Raw genomic sequence first — 19,640 nt, 5'->3', positions numbered from 1 at the left:
TTCACAACAGCCAAAAGGTAGAAACAACCCAAATGTCCAAATGTCCATTGACATATCAATGGCTAGACAAAATGTGGTATTACACACACTGTTAAGGTCAAATACAAAATGATCAAATTTGAAAATTCCCTGAGCAGACAAAACCATTTAAAACACTTAAGTGAAACAATGTAGCTTATTCTTTAAAATGAGCTTTACTTGGGCTGCTTCTTGTAATTGTCACTGAACATGATAATCAAAACTTAAGCTCTTCCCCAAAACTGACATGAGGTAACGACTTTTTTTCTCTTTTATTTGGTGGTACGTGGGCCTCCCACTGCTGTGGTCTCTCCCATTGCGGAGCACTGGCTCCGGACGCGCAGGATCAGCGACCATGGCTCACGGGTCCAGCCACTCCGCGGCATGTGGGATCTTCCCGGACTAGGGCACGAACCCTCGTTCCCTGCAATGGCAGGCGGCCTCCCAACCACTGCGCCACCAGGGAAGCCCGAGGTAATGAGTTTGAACGAGTTCCTATCACCAGGAAAACTAATGCTATAACCAATCATTGTAAAGAATAAACAGCCTCTGCATTTTCACTATATATAAGCTGTCTGTAACCATATATCTCTGAGCTTCATTCCACTCTTGGTTTGAGAACACCCAGTCTGTGAACTGTTTTATATGCACAATAAACTCTTACTAAATACTGTTTTATTGATCGGGTGGCTTAATTTTGCTATTTTTGGGTTTTTGACAATACATGGCATATTGTTCAGCCTTAAAGAGGGAGGAACCTCTAACACATGCTACAACATGGATGAAACTTGAGGGTATAATGCTAAGTGAAATAACCCGGTGACAAAAAGCCAAACACTGCATAATTCCACTTGTATCCGGTATCTAGAGTAGCCAAATTCATAGAGACAGAATTTAGAAGGGTGGCTGCTGGGGGCTTGAGGAGAAAAGAAAAGAGGAGTCATTGGTTAATGGGTACAGAGTTTCAATTTTGCAAGATAAAATGAGTTCTGGAAATTGGTTACACAAAAATGTGAGTGTACTTAATACTATTGATGTGTATACTTAAAGGTGATTAAGATGGTAAACTTTAGGCTTATTGTATATTTTATCACAATTAAAAGAAATTAGAAAAAATGAAAATTTGTGGGGAAATACAGGATGTTAGAGACAGGAGGCCCTGGCTTTTGAAAACAAAAATAAGGCACCGTCCTAAATATCCCCAGGGGAACAAAACCTGGAGCACCTCAGTAGGATCCTGAGCCATGTGAGTTAAAGCAAGTCTAGTGTGAGGTAAAGGCTCTGGAGACTGAAAACCGTGTCAGGTGTCTCCAGCTGATACTGATTTCAATACAAGAACAGAAGTTACAAGATTTGATTCCCAAGTCTTTCTCCCATTTACTTACTTTACAATCATAAGTCATATATATTACATTTTTACCTATCACATAAAAATAAAGCAACCAGCATATTTAAAATTTGTTACTTGAAAAAGAGGAACTTGAGGAGGAAATGAATGAGAACCAGGACTTGAAAGCAAAAGAAGGGATTCACTTTGTTATAAAGCAGAAACTAACACACCATTGTAAAGCAATTATACTCCAATAAAGATGTTAAATAAAAAAAAAAAAAAGAAGAGAGTTTAAGGAGGGGTTTATCTACCAGGTCCTGGGAAGACTAAGGACGTTCAGGATACAGAGAAAGTTACAGCAAAGGACATGAGGAGAGAAAAACCTTTGAAGAAAAGAAGTCTCATTAGAGTGTTAGAAAGATTTTCTAAATGTTTTTCACTTTGTTCTGAGAAGAGTGTGAAAGTTTTGCTGATGATTCTATAAGGTTGGCTGGGAATTTTTTAAAAAGTAAAGCTGGTGTCAGGCTTTGCTTTGGATATTTTCACCTATATATGTTTTTCTGCCTTTAATAAAGTAGTATGCATATTTTATTTCAAGAGATAGCAAAGATCACATTTTTATGGGTTAGTGTGACCAAACCAGAAGAATGTTGTGGTTTATTCAATTTATCTCCTTATTTAAGGTAAAGCAGTTAATCCCAGAGAAGTTAGGTCTCTATTCACTGCCCGGTGCGCACACTGCCCACAGACAGGCCTCTGCAGGCTTTACACCTTTTGTGCGAGGAGAATTCCCAGATGCCCAGTTCCACTCCCCAGGCTGCCCCAGGACTGGAAGAATGGAAACTCTGCAGCACATGCAAGAACCAGGGGAATTCATAAATTGGTTACCCTGAGAAAGTTGATTTTGTCCACAAGTGACTTCCACCCTGTGCTGGGCATGGGACGAGGGCAGGGAACAATGGCAGGTGGCATTTATATTTTTCTTTGCTTACCAGGAGACTTATAAATGGAACTCTTCCTTTCTTATATGCCATTGTTAATAAGTACAGACCTCGGAAAACAGTAGCTTAAGGAAGATAGAAGTTTATTTCTCTATCATATAATAGAAGTCTAGAGGTAAGCAGTCCAGGGCTGATATAGCTGCCTGTGGTCATAAAAACCTCAGGCTTCTTCTGCTGCATTATCCTAGCTCTGGCTACCATCTTCAAGGTCACCTCTTATTCCTAGATGGTGGCTGGAGTTGCAACTATCACATTGCATTTCTGATGGAGAAAGGGTGAAAAATCCACCCCTCCCAATTGAGTCAACAACTTTTAATCATCCTTTCTGGAAGTCCCACACATTTCTTATTAAATCTCACTGGCTAGGACTTTCCCCTGTGACTGCACATAGTTGCAAGAAAGTCTGAGATGTGATGAATTATCCCTTCCCCCCACAAAAAATAAGGGTTCTCTTACAAAGAAAGAGAAGAGAATGGATACTGGATATTAACTCACAGTCTCTATTATATGCCTTTCCCCTCAAAAGCAAACAAACAAACAAACAAAAAACAGGGTCTTTGAAAGGGAATTGGTTAGAATCGAATGTAGAGCTACATACCTGTGTAAGAGGCTGTATAGTGGGGAAATTCAACCTTGTTTCATCATAAATAACCAAGTAAATAAGTTTCCATTAATATCTTTAAATAATTAAACAGCAATTAGCAAAGTCAAAGATTTCAAGTGTATTATATATTTATGTATTTTACATACGTGTGTGTGTGTATATATATATATAATATATATATACACACATATGTCTATATGTGTAGATTAGCACATTCTGTGGCATCTACCAGTGTAAAGGAATAACAGCTACCTTTCTCATTTCCAAATGTAAGTGAAATGTACTTTTTTGGAAAGCTTTAAATTTTTTTCCCGAGTGATTTTTTTCTTTTTGTAGGAGTCTTATTTTTGATGTAAGAAAAAAATCTTAATTAACATAAATCTTGGATGGAATTGCAGCACTAAATAGACAATTCAAATTGCTATAGTCTTATTTAATGGAAGAATAAATTCCTGTGAGTGGCATAAAAAATGTGCTAATCTATACAGTGTATATATATATATATATATATATACATACATACATATATACACATATGTAAAATATATACACACTCTGTGGAAGAAGAAAAGCATGTGGTGTGGAAAGACACTGAAACACATTTTGTTGGGAAGCCTGTAAGTAGCCCAGACACCTCTTCCAAGACTGTGGATGGTGTTGTACAGGGACATCTTGATTTGTGTCTAAGCAAAAGGAGCTGCTTTGCCAATGGCCTTGGGAGAGATCAATGTCCTGGCATCCAGAACTAATTTACCAGCTCCAGCGAGAAGTTGGAGTGAAGAACCTGCAACATTTTTTAGGCAATTATAAAGGATGTAAGCAGCAGTGACTAAGAATCATAGATATCACTGTATCCAGGGAATTAATAATTAATACTTATAGAGTGTTTACTATTTGCCTGGCCCTGTTATGACCACTTGACTATTTAATAGGCACAGCAACTCTATGGGAACATACTATTATCACCTCTCTTTTATCAGTTAGGAAACTGAGAAACAGAAAAGTTTAGTAACTTGCCCATGATATGTTGCACAGTTAACCTTGGCAGGGCCAAGCATCAAACCAGGTGGGTGCTCTGTGGGCTGCGCTCTGAACCACTGCCTTCTCGTCTTCCTAACACAATCATCAGGATGGTGCTGACAGTGGAAAAACTGAAATGTCTGAAAATTTTAAAGAAATTCATAAGAATTATTTTAAAATGATGTCAGAGAGACCAACCAAATACTGCTTTTCTGAGTGGTGGGCCATTTCTATTCCAGTTTCAGAAATTTCCAGTTGCTTCAATGTGATATATGAACTCCCATGTTTATGGCAGTACTGTTCATAATAGCCAAGATATGGACACGACCCAAATGCCCATCAACAAATGAATGGATAAAAAAGGTGGTATATATATACAATGGAATATTACTCAGCAGTGAGAAAGGAAGAAATTCTGCCACTTACAACAACATGGATTGACCTTGAGCACGTTATGCTAATCGAGATAAGTCAGACAGAGAGAGACAGTACTGTATAAGCTTACTTATATGTGGAATCTAAAAAAAACAAACTTGTTAAAAAAAAACAAAACCAGAGAGTAAACTGGTGGTTACCAGGGAAGGGGGGTGGGAGGATAAAACTGATGGTGTTTAAGCGTACAAACCAGCAATGAGTACTAAAATAGGCATAGAAATTTAATTTATTGTTTATTGAACATAGACAATAATATTGTACTATAAGTATGTAATGTGATGAATATCATTACGATAGTAATTATATTACAATATATAAATGTATCAAAGTAACACAGTGTACACACCTGAAATTTACACAATGTTATGTGTCAAATTTATCTAATAAATAAATAAAAATGAGAGGGTCACAATTTAAAATAAGGTAGAAAGCACACCCATTCCCACATCATAAGACAGAGGGATTCAGTAAACTTCAATTTTTACCAAATTAAACTACAAGGTATGACTCTTAAGTATCAATATTTCTATTTTGATGCATTAATATAATTACTAACCAAGTGCCAATATATTTTTTCAAAACAGATTTGTATTATAAATTTCATAGAATTTACAAAGGAACCCTGCATGCCCTACTTCATCAAACTCTGTGGAAAGCTCCAAGGTGTTTTTCAAGGATGTGAATGCAAGTGTGTGCATGGAATTTTTTTCTGTAGCTTCTAAAATGAAAGAGATCAGTTCACATATGGGAACAAATTGCACACAGCAGAAGTCTAAACGTAGTAAAGAAAAATTTGCTCAGCATTTAGCATTTCTACACATGGGCCTGAAAAAAACAGTAAGAGCAAAGTTGAGAGAAGAAATCTTGGCCTTCCATTAGATGGTAAGCATGCATCCAACTATGGAAGAGTTATTATGGATCTAGTGGTTTTTGTGAGAAAATAGAGACAAAAATTCTTGGTCACTATTATAGCCCCAGTGCCATCAGCCTTCACTGTAATAGAATAAGTTGTCAAAGAATGCTTGTTGATAAATGTACTAGAAAGCCTGTTTCACTATGAAAAATTCTGAGATGGACAACAACAAGAATACTATTGATTCAACAAAGCAATGATATCCTTAGTGGAATCTGTGTGGACATGCGTTGGTACCTTCCAAGACATTCCTTTGCTAAAACAGCTTCCAAGCCATTGGAAAGGAAAGTGTGGTAGAGAATTCTGGAGCTAAGATTTGTCTTTTGTTGTCCACACTCCTCATCCATTCACTTTCATCTCTAATTTATCTCCCTCCACCTTTAAATCCAGGCCTTCAGGAGGAAACAGTTTTCATACTGCATCATGTTATGGATTTCTTAAAATGCATTTTCTGCCAAAATTTATGAAAATTTTAAAAGGGTTCAAGCAGTATTGCTCCTGGCAAGTAAATGAAAATACCCAAATCTAAATCTTAACATTTTCCAAAACAGTTTCAGGAGGCCCCAGCTAATTCCATAATGCTGAATATTTGAGTGTCTGGTAGTAACTCCTAAAACATGTGACAAAAAGAATGCTCCAGAAGCCTTCTCTATTCATCCACTCCTAGAGAGCCCATAACCCCACGGTACCTAGGTGAGGCCCATTTGGATGAGGCATGATAAGAACACAGAAATATCATTCAGGGCTTCCCTGGTGGCGCAGTGGTTGAGAGTCCACCTGCCAATGCAGGGGACACGGGTTTGTGCCCCGGTCTGGGAAGATCCCACATGCCGCGGAGCGGCTGGGCCCGTGAGCCATGGCCGCTGAGCCTGTGCGTCCAGAGCCTGTGCTCTGCAACGGGAGAGGCCACAACAGTGAGAGGCCCACATGCTGCAAAAAAAAAAAAAAAAGAAATATCAGTCAAACCATAACATGTTCCAAACACAAAATGAAGGCAATGGTATTTTAAGAAACATAGATGATGAGCCCACCATGACCCTGACACCAAAAGCAGACAAAGATGTCACAAAGAAAGAAAACTACAGGCCAATATCTCTGATGAACATAGATGCAAAAATCCTCAACAAAATACTAACAAACAGAATCCAACAGCACATTAAAAGGATCATACACCATGATCAAGTGGGGTTTACCCCAGGAATGCAGGATTCTTCAATATAAGCAAATCAATCAATGTGATACACCATATTAACAAATTGAAGAATAAAAACCATATGATCATCTCAATAGATGCAGAATAATCTTTTGACAAAATTCAACACCCATTTATGATAAAAATCCTCCAGAAAATAGGCAAAGAGGGAACTTAACTCAACATAATAAAGGCCATATATGACAAACCCACAGCCAATATCGTCCTCAATGGTGAAAAACTGAAACCATTTCCACTAAGATCTGGAGCAAGACAAGGTTGCCCACTTTCACCACTATTAGTCAACATTGTTTTGGAAGTTATAGCCACAGCAATCAGAGACGAAAAAGAAATAAAAAGAATCCAAATCGGAAAAGAAGTAAAGCTGTCACTGTTTGCAAATGACACGATACTATACATAGAGAATCCTAAAGATGCTACCAGAAAACTACTAGAGCTAATCAATGAATTTGGTAAAGTAGCAGGATACAAAATTAATGCAAGAAATCTTGCATTCCTATACACTAATGATGAAAAATATGGAAGTGAAATTAAGGAAACACTCCCATTTACCAGTGCAACAAAAAGAATAAAATACCTAGGAATAAACCTACCTAAGGAGACAAAAGACCTGTATGCAGAAAACTATAAGACACTGATGAAAGAAATTAAAGATGACACAAACAGATAGAGAGATATACCATGTACTTGGATTGGAAGAATCAACATTTTGAAAATGACTATACTACCCAAAGCAATCTACAGATTCAATGCAATCCCTATCAAACTACCACTGGCATTTTTCACAGAACTAGAACAAAAAATTTCACAATCTGTATGGAAACACAAAAGACCCCGAATAGCCAAAGCAATCTTGAGAAAGAAAAACGAAGCTGGAGGAATCAGGCTCCTGCACTTCAGACTATACTACAAAGCTACAGTAATCAAGACAGTATGGTACTGGCACAAAAACAGGAATATAGATCAATGGAACAGGATAGGAAGCCTAGATATAAACCCACGCACATATCGTCACCTAATTTTTGATAAAGGAGGCAAGAATATACAATGGAGAAAAGACAGCCTCTTCATTAAGCAGTGCTGGGAAAACTGGACAGCTACATGTAAAAGAATAAAATTACAACTCTCCCTAACACCATACACAAAAATAACTCAAAATGGATTAAAGACCTAAATGTAAGGCCAGACAGTATAAAACTCTTCAAGGAAAACATAGGCAGAACACTCTATGATATAAATCACAGCAAGATCCTTTTTGACCCACCTCCCAGAGAAATGGATATAAAAGCAAAAATAAACAAATGGTACCTAATAAAACTTAAAAGCTTTTGCACAGCAAAGGAAACCATAAACAAGATGAAAAGACAATCTTCCGAATGGGGGAAAATATTTGCAAACTAAGCAACTGACAAAGGATTAATCTCCAAAATTTACAAGCAGCTCATGCAGCTCAATATCAAAAAAAAAAAAACCAAAAAAACAAACCCAATCCAAAAATGGGCAGAAGACCTAAATAGACATTTCTTCAAAGAAGATATACAGATTGCCAACAAACACATGAAAGGATGTTCAACATCACTAATCTTTAGAGAAATGCAAATCAAAACTACAATCAGGTATCACCTCATACCAGTCAGAATGGCCATCATCAAAAAATCTACAAACAATATATGCTGGAGAGGGTGTGGAGGAAAGGGAACCCTGTCGCACTGTTAGTGGGAAGATAAATCGATACAGCCACTATGGAGAACAGTATGGAGGTTCCTTAAAAAACTAAAAATAGAACTACCATACGACCTAGCAATCCCACTACTGGGCATATACCTTAAGAAAACCATAATTCAAAAAGAGTCATGTACCACAACAATGTTCATTGCAGTTCTATTTACAATAGCCAGGACATGAAAGCAACCTAAGTGTCCATCGACAGATGAACGGATAAAGAAAATGTGGCACATACATACAATGGAATATTACCCAACTATAAAAAGAAATGAAATTGAGTTATTTGTAGTGAGGTGGATGGACCTAGAGTCTGTCATACAGAGTGAAGTAAGTCAGAAAGAGAAAAACAAATACCGTATGCTAACACATATATATGGAATCAAAAAAAAAAAAAAAAAAGGTCATGAAGAACCTAGGGGCAGGACGGGAATAAAGACACAGACCTACTAGAGAATGGACTTGAGGACACGGGGAGGGGGAAGGGTAAGCTGGGACAAAGTGAGAGAGTGGCATGGACATATATGCACTACCAAATGTAAACCGATAGTTAGTGGGAAGCAGCCGCATAGCACAGTGCTTTGTGACCACCTAGAGGGGTGGGATAGGCAGGGTTGGAGGGAGGGAGATGCAAGAAGGAAGAGTTATGGGGATATATGTATATGTTTAGCTGATTCACTTTGTATACAACAGAAACTAACACACCATTGTAAAGCAATTACACTCCAATAAAGATGTTAAAAACAAACAAACATAGATGATGAAGGAGTCCTGTCACAGCCTTTTTTATTCATGTTGCTTCTCATATTAGGCAACCAGTTATGCTGAAAATGGTAAAACACAGAAGGAAAGGGACAGGTTGGGCAACTCGCGGTTCCTTTTCCTTTCAGGCCTTCCCTACTCATAAATAAGCCAAAGACAGAATGTTGGTAAGATGTGCATGTATTAAGAAATGGAAGAAAAACAATTGAGTTAGGTTTGTTCAGAGTTTCCACTGTTTGGTAAGAACAAAATATCTATGCACATATGAGTTATGAAATACAAAGCATTATTTTGGAGATTTGTCATATGAGTTAAATACTCATATTTGCATTTAAAATGGGCATAGTACAATATAAAGGTGAAGGCTAAAATTTATCTTAATAATTTAAATTTTTATTTTTTACTTAGAATGACATTAAGTAGCAAATTTTAAAAACAAATTATAAGAAAGATAAAAGCTTTATATTTTAGTATCTATTATTAATGGCACTTTCTTCCTGTTTTGTAAACAAAAATTACTTTTTGTGCATTTTGCGCTGGGCCCCACAAATTACATAGCTGACTGTGGTCTTAAGGATTATGAGTTAATATATATAAAATCACTTGGACTAATTCCAGGCTATATGCAAGTGTTTTATGAGTGTTTGCTTTTACTGTCATTATTGTTTAAAAGACACAGACATTCAGATAATTTCTTTTTACAAAGGTAAAATTCATCCCCATGCTGCAAGGTATTACCTGTAATAAAATGCTGAAAGAGGGTTTATTTTAATAAATGCAAATATTTCCTAGTTATGTGTATTTCTTGAATGGCTATTTTGATATACCATAATATCCCTTGCATGTAACTTCACGCGTTTGCCCATTTTCTGGAAGTCATATATTTCTTTTACCATTTTGTTTCCTAATTTCTAACTTATGTTAGGTAAACATCCCTGCTTTGTACCATTTGTAATACAGAAATGTTGGAATGGCTCAAATGTACAACAACTAGAAGTTTAAGAATTCTAAAATAACTTATGATCTTTCCTCTAAACGTTAGCTATCCTTGAGCAAATATTTTTTAAGGTTTCTGAAAATAGAGTTTTTTCACCCAAATGTCTATAAACTGATGGATGGAAGAGTGTATATCTGTACAATGTAATAGTATTCAACAGTAAAAATAAATGAAGTGCTGACACCTGCTACATCATGATTAAAATGTTTTAAAATTGATTGTGGTGATGATTGCACAACTCTGTGAATAGCTAAAAACCACTGTATTGTATATTTTAAGTAGAGGTATTGTACGGTATATGAATTACATCCCAATGATGCTGTTTTAAAAAGGGTAATTCAGCAAATTAAGGCCCATATTAACTTTTTCCAATCCTACATTTCATCAAGCATGATCAGTATTTTAAAATTATCAATCAAAAATATTGTCAAACAAGCAGAATAGTATTAAAAATTTTTGATATTTTAAAGAAAAGATAACTCTAAAATAAACCCTTCTGTTTCCTGAAATGTTTCAAGTGTCCTCAAATTGTTGGACATTTAGGTTTTTCCAACAGATTCTCCTATTGTTAGATATTAAGGATGTTCCACATAATCTCCTTTTATGACGGGGGAGAAATTTACACTGTTGCACCTTAACTCATTTACAAACTAAAGAGAAGGAATAACTGGATTCAAAGAATGTAAGATACAAATGCAACATAAATTGTAGAAGACTTCACTGTCATTAGGCTGTCTACATGAAAATGGGGAGATCTATATATATGACCCAGGAATTTTATTGCTAGCTATTATCTTATAGAAATACGTCATTATGTACAAAAGATCAATGATATGAATTCCAGGACAGCTTGCAGTAACCAATTAAAAAAGAAAAAAATATATTTCTTCAAGTAGTGTAATATTTAAATGAATAATGACATGCTCACACTATAGAATACAAGATCATTAAAAACAATGAAGTAATGTACAAATACAGGGTGGGGGAAGATCCTTAAGTACATTGGTTAAGAAAACAAAGCATACCTCAATAGGTATAGTGTGATGCCATTTATAGAAATCGTGTCAGTTTCAGTTAGGGCCACTGTAACAAAAATACTATAGACCTGGTGACTTAAAAAACATTTATTTCTCACAGTTCTGGAGGGTAGGAAATCCAAGATCAAGATACAGTGTACGGTGACGGCCTGCTTAGTTGTTCGTTCATAGATGGCCATCTTCTTGCTGTGTCCTCACCAGAAAGTTCTCAGAGGTCTCTTTACAAGGACACTAATCCTTTTCATAAGGGCTCCACCCTCAGAACCCAATCACCTCCCAAAGGCCCCATCTCCTAACACTATCACATCCTGATAGAATTAGAGGGGGTTAGAATTTTGACATATGAATTTTGGGGCACTCATTCAGTCCATAACATTCTGCCTAAATACAGGTGTACCAATAAAGCCTATATATATAAATATATATATATATATATATATGGTGTGTATATATACACACACATACATACACACAAGAATAGAAAAAATAGGCACATCAAATTGCAATGAAATATACTGCGCATTGCCAAATTGTTCATGAAATAACTATAACAATTTACTTCAATAGCTTATGAGTGTGGCATTAATATAATTTGACAAGCAAAACATTTTTGGATTATATATATTTTGATTTAAGAGAGAAAAGTTTATTATTTTTTTCAAAATACTAGAAGAAAGGTTGACAAAATTGGGTTTGGCTGGGGTAAGCAGAAGAAAGCAGTGGTTTACAGTAAGTGTCATAAAGATCCCCCAGGGTAGGCATCTGTGAGTATTCATCTGTTTATCAATAAGGGCCATGGGTTCTACAAGGTTGAGACCCACTTCTCTAATCTTGCTTCCTGAGAAATCTCATCCATTAATCTGGCCTCAAATACACTTGGTTCACATCTAACTTTTTCTTTGGTTTCAGTGTCTTTGAATGATTTCCCATTGCTTATGCATTATATGGCAGAATAAAAACCAAGTTCTTAACTGAGTATTCAAGGCCCTCCTCCAATAAGGTGCTCTTCCCACAGGACCAGACTCGATCCCCATCCCGCATCCACACATCATCTTTACTCAGCTGCACCCAACATAGGCTATTCTCAGATTACACTGCACACTTCCTCACTTCTGGTTTTGATCTCATTGTCCATCTGGGAATGTCTCTCCCTTTCTTCCTCTTTCATCATGCAAATGAAGTTCCATTCGAATGCCACTCATTCTGTAAAGGGCCCCTGATCAGAATGAACAGTCCTTCTTTCACATTCCTATGGCATTTCCAAGTGGACCTCCAGTGTGTTGCTTGTTTTATGACACCTCACATTCACTTATCATTGCTATTTTTTGCCCACTCCCAAAAGCAGCAGTGAAAATGTTTGAGCGCCAAAGTAGGCAACCAAAAGCATGGATAGAAAGAAATTAACCAAGATGCACCTTCGTATTTATAGGTATCTTAAGCTAAATTTCTACATCATTCATGTAAGAGGTTGCTGGTTATTTACTTACAGTCTGTTATCCCCAGAACCCTCATTCTATCCTTTGCTCTGTAACTGTGACTAGGGGCCAAAAAACCCAACATTTCCTAGGCTTTTTTGCCATCTGGCTTCCAGTTAGATTCTGCTAATAGAACACACTGTTAGGAACTCACAGGGCAGGGAGATGGGAGGAGCCAGTGTTTATTTTCTCTACACCTCTCTCCTTCCTTTGTAGAGAGGCATTCCTGGGGGCGGGGGGGGTGTCCATTCCAAGTAAGGTTGCCCGATTTAGCAAATAAAAGACAGCCAACTAAATCTGAAATTAAGGTAAGCAATGAATGCTTTTTTATTATAGATATATCCCATATATTTGGAACACTCTTATACTGAAAAGTTATTGTTTATTTGAAATTCATGCTTATCTGGGTGTCTTGTATTTTAACTGTCAACTCTAATGACGAGGCCTCAGCATTTTGTGTAATTATCTTCCTTTACCCTAGTTTCTGGTTCGATACTGTCCATTTCTGAGTCTTTGAGGATTGATTCTGCTGCATGAAGGAAGTAGGTTTCCCTTTTTAGCTTCCCTCATTGACAGCTTAAGATTCAGCTTTCTCCAGTGTATTGGTTACCACTTGTCTACATGCCTTCTGATTTCCAAACTTTTATTCCTGTTTTTTCTCTTTGCTTATTCCTATCCTTGTGGTTTTATGACTAAAACAAACAAAAACAATTCTACTGTCATTTTAATGAGGTTTTGGGAAGAAGTAAAAGTAGATGTATATATTCAATCAACCACCTTTATATTTATTTAATAGATTCCTGTGGTTTTTTTCTATCTGTTTTGGCCATTTTTCTTATATCAGCATGTTTAAATCTACTTCATTTTTTCAATGGCAGCATAGTAGTCCCTGTGCCACCATCTCCATGCACCAGAAGTTACTACTAAACTAATTTTTATTGAATGAACTTCGAGCTCTCTTCGAGAGCTGGGAGATAAAGACACATGTGGAAACACTCTCCATGAATGTGTCTGGATGTGGAACAGTTATGTATGAGTGAGGAAATAACTAATGGATGTGATTATCTGGTTGATATTTTCTATTTTGACTGGAAGTAGTAGTTACATCCAATGAAATGGAAAGTAAAAGATTTACCTTAGCTTCTACTTTATACTCCTGCTAAGGGTTTAATGGATGTCATTCTAGATTTATATCAATGCCTATGTTTTATTAAGATCATGTTATATATTCTGTTCCTCACATTTTCCCCAATATTCTGTGGCTATCTTTCTACATCAACATTAATGTCTACTACATTCTTTTAAAAAAAGGCATGTTATTTATTTGGTACTGAAAAATGTGTTAACCAATCCTCTATTCATGGGAAGATGCTCTGTATACCAAAGAATGTACATTAAAAGAGTGTATCATCTAGCATCAAAAAGAATAAAATAAAATATTAGGAATGCATTTAACCAAGGAGATGAAAGATCTGTACACTGAAAACTATAAAACATGGATGAAATAAATTGAAGAAGACAAAAACAAATGGAAAGATATACCATGTTCAAGGATCAGAAGAATTAATATTGTTAAAATATCCATACTACCCAAAGTGATATACAGATTCAGTGCAATCCCTATCAAAAGTCCAATGGCGCTTTTCACAGAAATAGAAAAAACAATTCTAAAACTCATATGGAACCACAAAGACCCCAAATAGCCAAAGCAACCTTGAAAAAGTAGAACAGAGTTAGAGGGCTCACACTTCCTGATTTCAAATCATGTTACAGATCTGTATTAGTCAAAATTATATGGTATTGGCATAAAAACAGACACAGAGGCCAATGGAAGAAAATAGAGCCCAGAAATAAACCAAAACATATACAGTCAACTATTTTCAACAAGGGTGCCAAAAATACACCACAGGGAAAGACAGTGTCTTGAATAAATGATGCTGGGAAAGCTAGGTATCCACATGAAAAGAATGAAATTGGTTCTTTATCTTATATCATAAACAAAAAAGGTAACTGTGAGGAGATGATACATGAAGTACCTGACTGAGGTAGTTATTTCACTATGTATATATATAAAATATGTATAAAATAAAATAAAATCATCATATTGTATGCCTTAAAAAAAAAGAGTGTATCATCTACCCAAGACCCTATTCCATTTCAGAAGGTATCAATGTTTAGTTTCTTAAATGTCCTTCAACATACATGTCATAGAATTTATATTAATAAACTTTACATTTAGATAAGTATAAATAAATCTTAGACTAGTGCCCAGCTTTTTAAATTTTAATAAAATACTGGGATTTTTCGATATCAGAGCCCTACTAAATTTCCATATATAACTATATCTCTTTCTGGGCTATCTATTCGGTTCTTTTGACTTGAATTTTTATTCCTGCATTAATAAACAACTCTGACATAACTATATTTTTTTATACCTGGTGCCCCTACCTCTCGTGATTCTGATCTTTTGAAAGTTTCTTAAATATTTGGTATCTTTTATTTACAACATAAACTTGACCATCAATTTGTCAAGTTCTTCCAACAAAACTCATTGGAAGTTTGATTGGGATCATATTAAATTTATGTGTTAATTTTCATGGAAACAGCATAGTTAAAAGTGTCTTTTCTTCCATGGTCAAGGTGTGCATTTCCATTTAAAAACCTTCAATCGAGTTTTACAATTTTTCGTTCCTTTACATAGAGTTTCCACATTTCCTATTAAAGCTACTCTTATATATTTTATAGGTTTTGTTCATAATCTGAAAGTGGTTATTTTGTAGACAACATGAAACAGCTAGCTCACTACTGTTGTCAAGAAATACTAATTTTCAGGTCCCATATTCATCTTGTATGGAATCATCTTATAAGGCATTTTCATGTTTTAACAGATTTTCTATCTGCTTCCTTTATATGCCTTACCTACAAATCATTACAATTTGACTTTTCTTTTCTTATCCTGTTAAAACTCCCAGAAACATACTGAATTAAGAAATGAGTGCAGATATCCCTTTATTATTCCTGTGCCTGCCTCTGTGTTCCACCACAAAGAATAATTTAGTATATTAAATACTTCCTAATAATTACTCTTCAAGAAATTTTGACATATCTCCCCATTCTTTCTCTCAGGCCTGGTATTTTTCTTGAATTCTGTCAAATGACTTTTCTGCATATATTGGTTGATAATCTTGTTTATCTGAATTATTTACAATAAAATGTTGTCTGACATTTAACCAGTTTTCAGATAATTCTTTTTCTGGATACATAATTGACTCATCTGCTAGTAAGTTTATTTCCTACTTCCCAATTATTATACTTCAATTTCTTACTTGAATCTAAATGTAGTGGAAAGTTATTTTTAAAAAAAGTTAAAAGTAGTGATGGTGGACATCCTTGTCTTGTTTCTGATGCTAATAGGAATGTTTCTAGTGTTTCCCAATTAACAACTGAGGTAGTTATACTTCAAGTTTTAAAAGTATCCACCTGTTCCTATGTTTAGTAAGTTTTTTATTTAATGAAGAATGGATTTTAAATACTGAAATGCCTCTATCTTCTATGAAGACGCTCATGATTTTTCTCCTTATATAAAACAATGTGGTGAATTACATTAATTTGTTTCCCAATAGGAAATTTTTCTAATGAAACCTTCCTTGCACTATCAGAATAACTTCCACTTAGATATGTGAAGCGTGATTTTTTTATTAGACTTTACTAATGATTTTTGCATCAATATTCATAAACAAAATCATAATTTCCTTTGTGCTTTATGGAATTTGGGTATCTTTGTTATACTTACATTTTAAAACATGAAAGCTTTCCTTCTTTATCTAGGTCCTAGAAAAAATTAAAGTGCATTGTAATTAGAATTTCATTCTGAATCTCCATGAGATTTATGATGTATGCAGGTGGTTTTGGTAGGAACTGACAATTCTATTTCTTCTATGGTAATCTATGTAGGGTTTTTTGCATGTTCTGCAGTCATAGGAATTTATAAAAATAAATTTAAGAAAACTTAACCATTTTATTTGACTGTTTAAATATAATGACATGGATTTGGACATAATTGTCTCCCCTCTCCCCTTTATCATTTTTATTAGGATATCTATCATTCTTCTGTTTCTTGGTTTTTTTTTGTTTTGTTTTGTTTTGTTTGGCGGTACGCAGGCCTCTCACCGTTGTGGCCTCTCCCATTGCTAAGCACAGGCTCCGGACGCGCAGGCTCAGCGGCCGTGGTTCACGGGCCCAGCCGCTCCGCGGCACGTGGGACCTTCCCGGACCGGGGCACGAACCCGTGTCCCCTGCATCGGCAGGCGGACTCCCAACTACTGTGCCACCAGGGAAGCCCCTTAATTGGTTTTTATTTATTTTATTTTTGCACCAAAAAATTAACATTTAGCTTTATATACTAACTACATCTTTTTTATTTCACTATTTCTTATCAACTTTTATACTATTTTTTAAAGTTTCTTCTCTTTTTATAAGACTCATGTTTAACACATTTGTTTTCATTACTTTTGGATTAGTCAGTTAAGAGAAAGGGAAGTGAGGAGTCAGAGATGAGGTTAGAAGGTTATAAAAGGGAACAGAGAAATGGTGCATTATCTAGAAGGGAACATTACGTTTAGTGATTTTTTTTAAAGACAGTCATATTTTAAAACATATATTAAATACTTATTTAAATACAACATATTTGTTGATGAGAATCATTTGGCAGAAAGGGAAGGAATTTATGGTGCAGAAAAGAAAGGGGGGGTTGTGGAAGCAAAGTTCTTGAGTAAGCGAGAGTATAAGGCTACGATTGTACACATACTCAGCAAAGTTGTTCTTAGGTGGGCAGTTCATCCTTTGTTAACAGGAGGCAGAAGGCGTAACTGTGGAAATGTGTGTGGTCACTGTTGATGGCTTACCTGAGGTGTGTGCTCATAAGCCAAAAATGAGTCCAGTTAGCACAGCTGTCTTTCTCTAACATTATTTTACAGCTTGAGTGTACTCAAGGCATAGGCAGAGTAAGAAATACTTGGGGTTCTGCCAAGTAAATTTTAAAAAGGCACATGCATGAAATTCTGCTTAAAATTTCATGGGGTTCATGACCATACCTGGTGGATGAACTTTTTGCAAGAGGATTCAAGAACACCGTAATACAGGACAGCATGAAGCAGGGAAATGGATTTTTTCATGCTCTTCAGAATTTGATACTTGTGTCTAACAAACATAATAGTTGAAGTTCTGCTAGGTAGGATAACAGGAGCTATCATTCTCACCACCTTGTGCTAGTAATTTCTGACTGGGCTTTGGGATACTATTCACCTCTATGATTTTTCTTCTTTTAGAAGGCATATTAGAATCTCCCAGGGATGCAAGTCTAGTGGGGCTTTCTTCTTTATTTAAGTTTACAAAATACATGCTTATAGAAAATGAAAACATTATAGAAATATATAAAGCCAATCACGAAAGTTCTCCCATAATCCCACTCTCACAAAGCCACTGATAACAATGTGGTGTTACTTCTCCAGTATTTTTTAGAGCATTAACAAGTTACTCTACCAAAAAAAAAAAAAAAAAAAGCAAGCTTGCACAGCTTCCTTTTATATATAAGGGTAAAATTTGGACATCTTATTATTCCAGAGATATTTCTTACTCTTAATGGAAACTGCATGAAGATACCATAATCATTATACCAGTCCCTTATTGTTAGGACATATGGGCTAGTTTTAATTAAAGACAAAGGTGAAGTAAGTATGCTGTGTACAGTTGTCAGATTATTCCCATTAGGCAGTTTCCTAGTAATTTCATTTCTAATGAGGAGTTAGCCAGATTCCAAGCATCTTCAATATACTCTGGAAAACTACTCTCCTAAAGGTTGTAACAACTACACTCCCACCTACAGCATGCAAGATGGTTTATGTATATTTGGAAATGCTTATTCAAAATTATGGTATAATTTCTTAATTTGAAACAAATTTTAAACTGATTGTTCCTGTAATTTTGTTTTCTAACTGTAGAAAGTGAAGTGTGACAAATTTTCTTGCCTGAAAGGGAATCAGGACCCTGAGGACCGGGTTTGTAAAACTCGGTATATGCTAGAAAGAGGCACAGGCATCAGAAACCTAAGTAACACTTTTCTATGAAGTCTTCACAAGAGACTGCAGCCCTTGCTATAGCTTCAAATACGTCCATTGGTATCTCCAGTTATTTGTCCAGGGTTTGATACCTATATTGGTAACCTACTGCTTGTGGAATACAATTGAAACTTAAAACATAAGCTTTCCCTGCCACCACCAGCTGTTCTCATTCAACTGCAGCAGACAACTCTGTACTCCTGGGACACACACCTCTCACATGTCTGGCCTGTCACTTCACACCTCATCTTAGAGTACCCTTTTTCTTCTCTGACCTCTTTCAAGGCTCAGCTCAAACACCGCTGACTCTTAAGAAGTCTTCCATAATCCTCCTCAGGGAAAATAAATGGGCTTTTCCTCTGTGTTGTCTATACCTCTATAACAGCATTTCTGTAATAAGCTACTAAAGTGGAAGTCTTAAAGCAGCAGTCTCCAACATTTTTGGCACCAGGGACCAGTTTCAAGGAAGACAATTTTTCCACGGACTGGGGATGGGGTCAGAAGGATAGTTTTGGGATGATTCAAGCGCATTACATTTATTGTGTACTTTATTTCTATTATTACTACATTGTAATATATAATAATTATACAAGTCACCATAATGCAGAATCAGTGGGAACCCTGAGCCTGTTTTCACTTGACACTCACTGATAGGGTTTTGATACGAGTCTGCAAGCAATTGATTTATTATGGTCTCTGTGCAGTCAAACCTCTCTGCTAATGATAAACTGTATTTGCAGCCGCTCCCCAGTACTAGCATCTCCCCCTCAGCTCCACCTCAGATCATCAGGCATTAGATTCTCATAGCGCGCAACCTAGATCCCTTGTACGCGCAGTTCACGGTAGAGTTCGCACTCCTATGAGAATCTAATGCCGCCGCTGATCTGACAGGAGGTGGAGCTCAGGCGGTAATGCCAGTGACAGGGAGTGGCTGTAAATACACATGAAGCTTCACTCGCTTGCCCGCTGCTCACCTCCTGCTATGCAGCCTGGTTCC

This window comes from Phocoena sinus, chromosome 5 (genome assembly GCF_008692025.1).
Source record: "Phocoena sinus isolate mPhoSin1 chromosome 5, mPhoSin1.pri, whole genome shotgun sequence".
Taxonomy (NCBI): domain Eukaryota; kingdom Metazoa; phylum Chordata; class Mammalia; order Artiodactyla; family Phocoenidae; genus Phocoena; species Phocoena sinus.
The sequence above is the reverse complement of the archived record's forward strand: the minus strand, read 5'-3'. Positions refer to the sequence as shown.